This window comes from Chenopodium quinoa, unplaced genomic scaffold, assembly GCF_001683475.1.
Source record: "Chenopodium quinoa cultivar QQ74 unplaced genomic scaffold, ASM168347v1, whole genome shotgun sequence".
In the NCBI taxonomy this organism is placed as follows: Eukaryota; Viridiplantae; Streptophyta; class Magnoliopsida; order Caryophyllales; family Amaranthaceae; genus Chenopodium; species Chenopodium quinoa.
The window spans coordinates 10,840,466-10,849,814 of record NW_018744239.1 but is presented as its reverse complement, the minus strand read 5'-3'; positions in this window follow the sequence as shown (position 1 = coordinate 10,849,814).

The following is a 9,349-nucleotide window of genomic DNA, read 5'->3' as shown; positions in this document are numbered from 1 at the left end:
AAATTGGAGGTTATTTTAATGCAAATGGGATGAATATTTTGGGACTAAAATTTGGCCAAAAGGGGTCGTTCTTTTAGGGACCGAGGGGGTAGAAAACAATTTACAATCATTAATCAAATTCGACGGAGTGAGGTATAATTTTTTTAATGAAAAAATTGCCATGATTAATCCCAACTTTGCATCATCCGTTTAAAATAATCTCAACTTTGGATTTTTTTTTATTAATCTGAACTTTATACCCCGTCCGCCCATAACACTTCCAACCGATCATCCAACCTAATACTACGTATTATATATTACCAGACACGTGTCAGCGTTTAATTGGTTTTTAAAAAATATAAAAAAAAATAAAAGATTTGAAAGCTTCGACCACCACCACCACCTCCCCCTCCATCAGCCCCAGCCGCCACCTCCCCTAGCCTTACTCTTGAAACCACCAGGAGGGTGGTCGAAATTCAACGGAGAAGGGAGGGGGTGGTCGAAATTCAACGGGGAAGAGAAGGGGGAAGAATCCGGTGTGGAAGGGAAATAAAAGGGGGTGGAAACGGCAAGGGAAGGGAGGGGGCAGTCAGAATTAGATGGGGATGGGAGGGGTGGTCGGAATTCGATGGAGAAGGGATGGGGGGCAGAATCCGGCGAGGAAGGGGGCGAAAACGGAGGGGGAAGGGGGTGGTCGGAGTTGGATGGGGATGGGAGGGGGAGGGGTTACGGAAAGTGTTAAGGGGAAAAAGGAGGGTGGTCGAGGTAGCGCTGCCGCGCTGGTAGCGGGGGGAGGGGAAGGGGATCTTGGCGGCGGTCAACACTGAGGGGGGAAGGGGGTTGGGCTGGTCGTGGGTGGCAGGGCATGGGTGGCTGGGTTGGTGGTTTTTTTTTTTATTTTTTGTTTTTACCTTTTTTTAATTTATTTTTTGACCAATCACATGCTAACATGTGTATATTCAATTTTTTTTAAAAAAAAATTTACCTACTCAACAGGTCATCAGTCACTTGGAAGTGTTATGGCGGATAAAGCAAAGTTGGGATTAATCATGACAATTTTTCCTTTTTGAATTGACTATTCTTTTTACATCTAATATCATGATTTAATAATAAACATAGCCTTAATTAATACTTCATAAGAAGCTAAAAATGGAAAGATTAAGGATTAATAAAAATATAATATATTGATTTACACGTATTTTATTTTGAATTTTCAACTTTATCGGGAGTAACATTTTAGAAAATTTTTTAATGCTTATATATAACTAGAGGTGTAGGCAAGGTTCTTAGGATCCCACATTCGATCGGTGAGAGGACTACGATTGAATTGGTAAAACCGGATCGTAGAATCGTAAGATCCTATGAAATTGATTAAAGGAGTAATAAAAAGGTTGCTACACAACTGGATACATTTTTAAGCTATAAAAATGCTAATTCTAGTTTAATATTAGGTAGTAATTTTTAAGGATTAGAGAAAAGATTGATTGCTTTGGGCTCATTTTAATAAGTAAAAAGTAGGATCGGGTGATCCTGATCGATTGTACACAATTCTAATCGATCCTACACGATTTCTGACTAATTTTGTACAATCCAATAGTATTACAAGTGAAAAGAAGGATCGTCCGATCCTACCCGATACCCGATCTTGTGCAATCCTACACGTTCCTGCTCGATCTTCTACGATCCTAACCGATCCTACAACGATCCATATTGCTCTACGATTCTAAATCTGATCCAAATCGTTTGCCTAAAATCAGATCGTAGGATCACATGATCCTTTGATTTGGATAGCAATTCAAACAACAATGGGTGCAGGTGACCATCAACGATCAGACATATACACTAGCCTAATCAGACCCGACTTGAAAAAATGTAGATTTAGGCAAGCCTAATAATGTATTTTTAGTTTGTAACTTGAGCCCACTCGAAATAAGCCCGAAAACCCCGTTTTGGCCCAATAAACCCGACATGATTTTGTAGGTTTAGGTACAAGATTTTTCAAAGGGCCGCCTCAGCTCAATTATGTATCAACTCTATTGTAATGCCTTGGAAATTTCCTTCTTTTATAAATACTCATTTTCCCTAAATAAAACCCTTTTTAGGAAATAACCAAAATATTACCGCCACCGTGATAACAACTAAGGCTAATTTTCAAAGTCACACAACGAAAGTCTAAAAATAAAAACCAACTTTCAAAATAAAACTTGAGTTCACAACCTCAAACACAAAAGTAGAATAAAATATTCACAAGTTGGAACCAATTCAAACATGGCCCTTCTCAAAAACCAATTAAAAATAAACACAATATTGTTAGTCTATAAACAATAACCAATAATTCAAAATATCAAAACTAAGAAACATAACAAGTAACTCTCTGCACTTTTTCCCATCATGCTCTTCATGCTTCAAGTACCTGTTATTTCCTTTTTATTTCAACCCTCTACTCACCATATAAATGGGCCATAGTAGGGCCAATCCAAAGGAAAGCCAAACACACAAAAGTACGAATCAGCAAAGCTGAGTACATATGCACCACACTAACATGAATATCCTAGCATCAAAATAAAATAATTAAAACATGCTCGCCATACAATCACAAGTTAACTTAGCTTTGACTCATAACTAGCAATATTAATTATTAATAATAATTTTGGATTACGCATCGAACGGGTTTCCTTCCTTGAAAATAGCCCATTTAAATATTGAGCTTCCAATCAGGGAGCTACCCCAATTGACACCTACTATGTCACACTTGTATAATTCCAGCGCATTAATAATAAAAGAAAGTACAACGTCCTGTACCCCTGTAGAAGCTATGGTTAAATATAAAACTCCATAACTCCCTCCATATGTTCATACTCAAGGTATATACGTTCCAAGAGTTTTGGTGTGTATCCTCTTAAACTTTACCTGACTTACCAATTTAACTTGTGATGACTCAAACTAATCAATCAAGAATAAGCATAACAACATTCAATACAAACTTCCAATTCATTCTTGAATTAATTAGTGAGTACATACTATTTATTTTAATTAAGGTTCCTTGCTTAGTTTTGTGCACAAAATTGCACGATTACTACCTTGGTGCATAATGCACTACTAAACTTCCTTGACTCGAACTCAACTTACATGAGCGAGTAAATAATTAAATTAACTTCTTGACTAAACACCAATAATAAATGGGTGAGAAATAAATTCATTAATCCTGCCAAATAATCCTATTTTTAGCTCTTTAATTCATATATAAGCGTTGCTTATTAAATACATGCCTTCTTGATACTTGAAAATAAAACATACTTCCATGATTCATACATATTCAACTTGTATCATGCTTCAAATAACATATTCACATGCTTGCATAATAATTCATGCTCAAGCAACATCAATTCCAAGCATATAATCAACCGAACATGCAACTAATTCATTACTTAAATCATACTTTACAATCCTAACATGATACTACGCATACACAAATATTCTCGCACACATAAGTACCTTGAATAATGCCTAAACTCGGCCACACTCGCTAGAAATCACCTAGTTTGAAGCTTCCTACAAATAAGAATACATAACTATAATTAATCCACTATCCTCACAAATTTCCAGCAACTATAATACTTTAAACCTTACTAATCAACCCAATTTAATGACATAAAAGCCATAAAACCTTTTCTTTAAGTGGGTACTTCAAATCCTTTCAAAAAGACTTAGTTTTTATGACTTAAATAAAATTCCATCATACTTATATAATATAAAACATCACTAATAGACTAGGAAATCATATTTAAATCATTAAAACCTTATTCCCTTTTATTGGTAATCAAACCCTAACTCAATAATTTAAAAGTAGTGTGCATAAATAAATTCCAGCAATAATTTGAGGGCTTTAAACTCATTAAAAACATGTTTAAACCATTAAATAAACAATAACAACAACATAGGATCAAACCCTAACCATATACATTAAATTCCCAAATTCTAGGGTTTGTAAATTAGGGTTTTTTATTAAATAAAAATATGACAATTATATGAATAATTAACAACATCAAATACCCAAAATTAATACCAAAACATAATTAAAATCATGCTTTAAAAATAACAAAACAATAGAATTAAATTAGGGAGAGAAAAGAGTTAATATATATATATATATATATAACAATTCCGAACCGAAAAAGAGAGAAGGAGGAGAGAAGACGGGTGGCCGGCTGGTGGGGTGGGAGAGAAAAAGAGGATAGAGAGGAGTGGGAAAAAGAGAGAAAAAGAGAGGAAAAAGAAAGAGAAAAAGGAGAGAGAAAATAAAGAGAAAACTTTTGGGATTTTTTTGTGAAATATGACAATTATGATTTTTGAGTGAAAAACCTTAGGGTTTTAAAGTATTTATACTCCCCTTTTAAAACAAAAACTCATAATTACAAGATTATCATTACTATATCCTACTCCCCCTTAACTTCTTCCTTTGGGGCCAACTTGTTGGGCTCTTAAGTGTCTTCAATTTCCCAACAAGTTGATCCAATTATTTAAATAAGAATAACCCAATTCAAAAACACTTTTATTGTCTCAATTAATGACTCATATTATTTTATACACACTTAAATAATATTTAAATAATTAATTTCTTTTTAAATGAAATATTTTGATTTATAAAAATAAATAAAATAAATAATTTATGGGATATTCTCAACGGTGACCCACAACTTCTGTTACGCACCAACGGTAACCCCTTTTTTTTGGATTATACAAAATGGCACGCACCACTTATCTTTTTTCCCCTAATGATGACATTAATGATGGTGTTCTAACATAAAATTAAACCATGGTTAGCCAAAGCAGTGAAATGACAGAAATGCCCCCTTTTTATTTCACCCAACCATCCAATTTTAATTCCCTCCATTTATTTCTCTCTTTCTTTCTCCCTCTTCATTACTCTTCATCTTCTTCCTTCTGGTGCCTTTCCCATCAAAAGGTTCATCGAGACACAAAAAAAACGCAAAGCATTGAATGCGAACTCTATAATACCATCAAAAAGAGACGGTGATAGTCATTTTTCTTCTGGGTTGAAGTAAAGGGGGATTCAAACTTTTTTGATTTCAAAAATTGCGACTAGGGTATTCAAGTTTGGGCTAAGAATCGGGGGTACTTGGTGAAATATCAAATCTTTCTACATCATCTTGCCAAAAAGAAGTTCAGGTATGCATCCAAAACCCTAATTTTTATATAACGTTTGAGTTGTGCATGTTATGTACTATGTTTTGGCATGATTGTTTTGTTGCATGTTTTATGTGGTTGTATTGAAGTATTATGCCCTAAAAGGAAATTTTTTGTTGTCTTGTTTACTGATTTTGTGTTATGGACTTGCTTGTCTGTGTTTGTGCTTGGAATATGGTATGGTATTAGAATGAATGATGCGGTGGTGTTGAGGTTGATGTGGTAGTTGAGGATATTGACACAGTCAATCTAGTTAACCTAATGATAGAGTATTGGGATAAGGTTGTTGAGAGTAAGAAACCAATTCTAAAACATGCTAGTTTTGCTTATGTTCACAAAATGAAACATGTGGACTTGATTATGATCAAGACTTGATGAAAATGTTTACTAACTTAAATGGAAAAGACCTTATACATATATGGGTGGGTGAGGCTAATTCATCAAATGAGTTACTGAAGGCTGCTAGGACTTTGAGGGCAAGTAGGATAGCTGCTGAATTGAAACAAAGTGTGGGATAGTTGGGTCAGACAAAATGTGATCCTGAAAAGGGAATCCCTAGGAGAAGTCTAAGGAAGCTAGAGGGTAGTTCAAGTCAACCTATGATAGATGTTGAGAGACCTAAGAAACTAACCCTTAGGAGAAACACTTCATCCAATGTTAGAGAACCTGTAGACTCAGTTCCAGACCCTATTCCTGAACTTGTTAATGAGGGAGATAATGAAGCTGATGATGAAAGTGATGGTGAACCTGTTGAAAACCCTATAGTTGAAATATATAATGCAGTGCCTAGTGATGATACCTGGGATGATTTGATGAGGGAAATGGAAGAAGAACAAGAATACATGAGTAGGGGGAGAGGAAGAGGGAAGGGAAAACCTGGAGGGAGAGGTAGGGGTAGAGCTAAGGGGGAAGAAGCACTTGCAAGCTGACAGGAGGTAGGATATGGCATAGTGGACCTGGAAGAGACTTGAAGGCATGGTATAGGAAGCAACTGGAGAATGCAGTAGGGATTGAGGCTGAGAGGTTGGCTAGGGAGAGGTATGAGAAGAGAGAAGAAGAGATGAGGAAAAAAATTAGGGTTCCACCTATAGAACAAGCCAAACCAGTCCAGGTACTCAGAAGAAGTCCAAGAAAAAGGTTCCAAAGTGAGGGTCAGACAGAAGCTATGATAGAGGTGATTGCACCACCTTTGTCTAAGATGAATGTTATCAAGGCAAGCTTCAGGGCCCTCTGGGGAGATAGTGACATCTTCTAAATCTTCCAAGACATCTAACACATTTGGTAAAAGAATTCCAAAGACTACAGCTAAGAGGAGGGGATTGATTATCAGAACAAGTTCTGATGAAGCAATTGAGCCTCCAAACCAACTTACTGTGAGTTTGGGTGAAGATGAAGCTATTCTGAGTGATGAAGGGGATGGTGGTGAATTTGATTCTGAAGAAGTTGAATATCAGGAAGATGATAATGTAGATCAGGAAAATGAAGATGAAGATGAAATGGATGAAGATGATGTAGGACCAGTTGTTGACAACTTTGATCATTGGGAAGGCCCTGTGTGGGAGAATGACAATGAAGCTGAAGATTACTTTGCAAAATTGTACAAAAATGGAGTGTTGTACAATGATGAGGAGTTTGGCAAAATTTTCATCAAACCATGGCAATTATTCACAAATAAACAGCATTTGAGAGATGTTGTGAGGGATTACTACATACAAAGTGGGTTTTCTATAGTTGTGCTCAAGGCATCTAATTTGATGTGGACAGTTAAATGTTCTGCAAGTAACTGTGAGTGGAGGCTGCATGCATCTAAGCTTCATAATGGTGTCACATGGGCAATCGAGTCCATTCAGAACATAGAGCACACTTGTTCTAGTTTAGAGGTGAATAATCCTATGGTGTCTACGAAGTGGGCTACAAGAGTGTTGCTTGAGGATATAAGAGCCAACAATGATATCCCTGCCAAATCATTGAACCAGTTACTTTGGCAAAGATATGGAGTACAAATGTCTGTAAGTACTCTGTACAGGATGAGGTCAAAGGCTCTGAAGGATATTAATGGGGGTCATGACATCTCATATGCCCAGCTTCCTGACTACTGTGAAATGGTGAGATCAACAAACCCAGGTTCTTCTATATTCTATGCTTGGACACCTCAAGATCATATTGACAGGCCTCTGTAGTTCCTAAGTATCTTCATATCATTCAAAGGTTGTATAGATGAGTTGCTAGCTGGCTGTAGGAGCTATAGGTGTGGATGGGGCTCACTTAAAGGGGAATTATGGTGGTGTCCTGTTATCTACAGTAGCACTGGATGCAAACAATGAACTATTCCCCTTTGCTTGGGCAATTGTATCAGTTGAGGACACAGATAATTCGAAGTTCTTTGCGTGGCATTTGAAGAACTTGCTCAAAGACAGTAGGAGAGGTGATGAGTGGTGCATTATCTCAGACAGACAGAAGGTATGAAACTTAGCCTCAATTTTCTTTGTTAACTTCCTTGAACATTTCTTTGTCTTAAATCTATCTTTTTTTGTTTAGGGTATTGATGCTGCATTAACTGAGTTGTGGTCAAAGGCTGGAAGAAGATATTTCTACAAGCACCTGATAAAGAATTGGAAGAAACCATTCCATGGTCCTTTGATGTTTAGCCTATTCTGGAGGGCTTGTGAGGCCTATTCTGAGTTCACATTCAAGAAAGCCATGGAACAACTGCAGAAGGTCAATCTAGCTGCTTTGATATGGTTGTCTAAAGTTGGGGACCAATCAACATGCACCAAGCACAAATTCAATGAGGCTATCAAATGTGATGTAAACAAAAGCAACTTTGTGGAAAGCTTTAATGCCACATTGGGTATGGACAGAGCAAGACCTATTTTGACTTTGTTAGAAGGTAACATATTCTTTGTTATGCACATGTAATGTGTCTATATTGGTGAATGTAGCATTAACATTTGTGGTGATTAATGTTAGGAGTTAGGAGAGCAACAATGGTCAGGATGTGCACTAGGAAGCAAGCTTTTGCAAACTGGATAAATGATGATATATGTCCAAGCATCAAGGCTAGACTTAAAGTGATAACTCAAGAGTCTAGGTGTTGCAAGGCATATCCTAGTACTGATGGGTATGAGGTCACTGATGGAAAATCAGTGCTCCTTGTTAGTTTTGCTGGAAAAAGGTGCTTATTTGGGGTATGACAGATTTCTGGAATTCCTTGCAAGCATAGCATGAGAGCCATCTTGCATGCAAGGCTTGATCCAAAACAGTTTGTACATGAATGATACTATGTGAGAAGGTACAAAGCTGCATATGCTGGTGGAATCAACTCCATCCCTGACAGTGATCAATGGCCAAACTTTGACATGCCTAAAATTGAACCTCCTGCCATGAAAAGAGGAGTTGGCAGACCTTGTAGAGAGAGAAGAAGGGATGAAGATGAAGAAAGGAAGGGCAAGAGAAGCAAAACCATTAAGTGCAGCAACTGTTAATGCTATGGGCACAACTCAACAACATGTAAAGGAGGCCCCACTACAAAACAAGATGATGTTGCTTTTACCTTTACAAAGGTTAAAAGGAAGCAAGCTGCTGTTGCTTCTGCTACTGCAAAAGATAAAGGCACTGCTACTTCAGCTTCTGCAAAGGCTAAAGGCAAAGGACCCATGTCTTATTCACAGCATGCTCCAAAAATGAGGAAGCTTAGTGGAATTAGGTTCTCAACCCAGCCTGAGTAGACGAATGTGTTGGTTGTAATTAGCATCAGTAAATAACACTGGAAACTAATTTTTTTGGGTATTTGAATCAATTTATTTTGGGTATTTTGGAGGGAACAGGGCATCTTATGGAAATAGCACTGGAAACTGATTCTTTTTTGGGAACTATCAGTTTGGATTGTGAATAATTGCTTAAGTTTTAATCTCCAAGTATTGTTCCTTTTATGTTTATATTGTGTCCAACCATGATTTATTATAGTTCATTGATATAGTTGAATAACATAGCAACAAAACAAAAGAAATTAAATTTGAACAAAGTTCTGATTTTTATTTAATTAGGATGATCAGTACATCATTCAACTACCTAGATTGTTAAGGACTAAGTACAAACATCCCAATTTCCCTTACATGAAACCCTAATTTCAACTAATTTCCCCCAAATTATCAATCTAGGG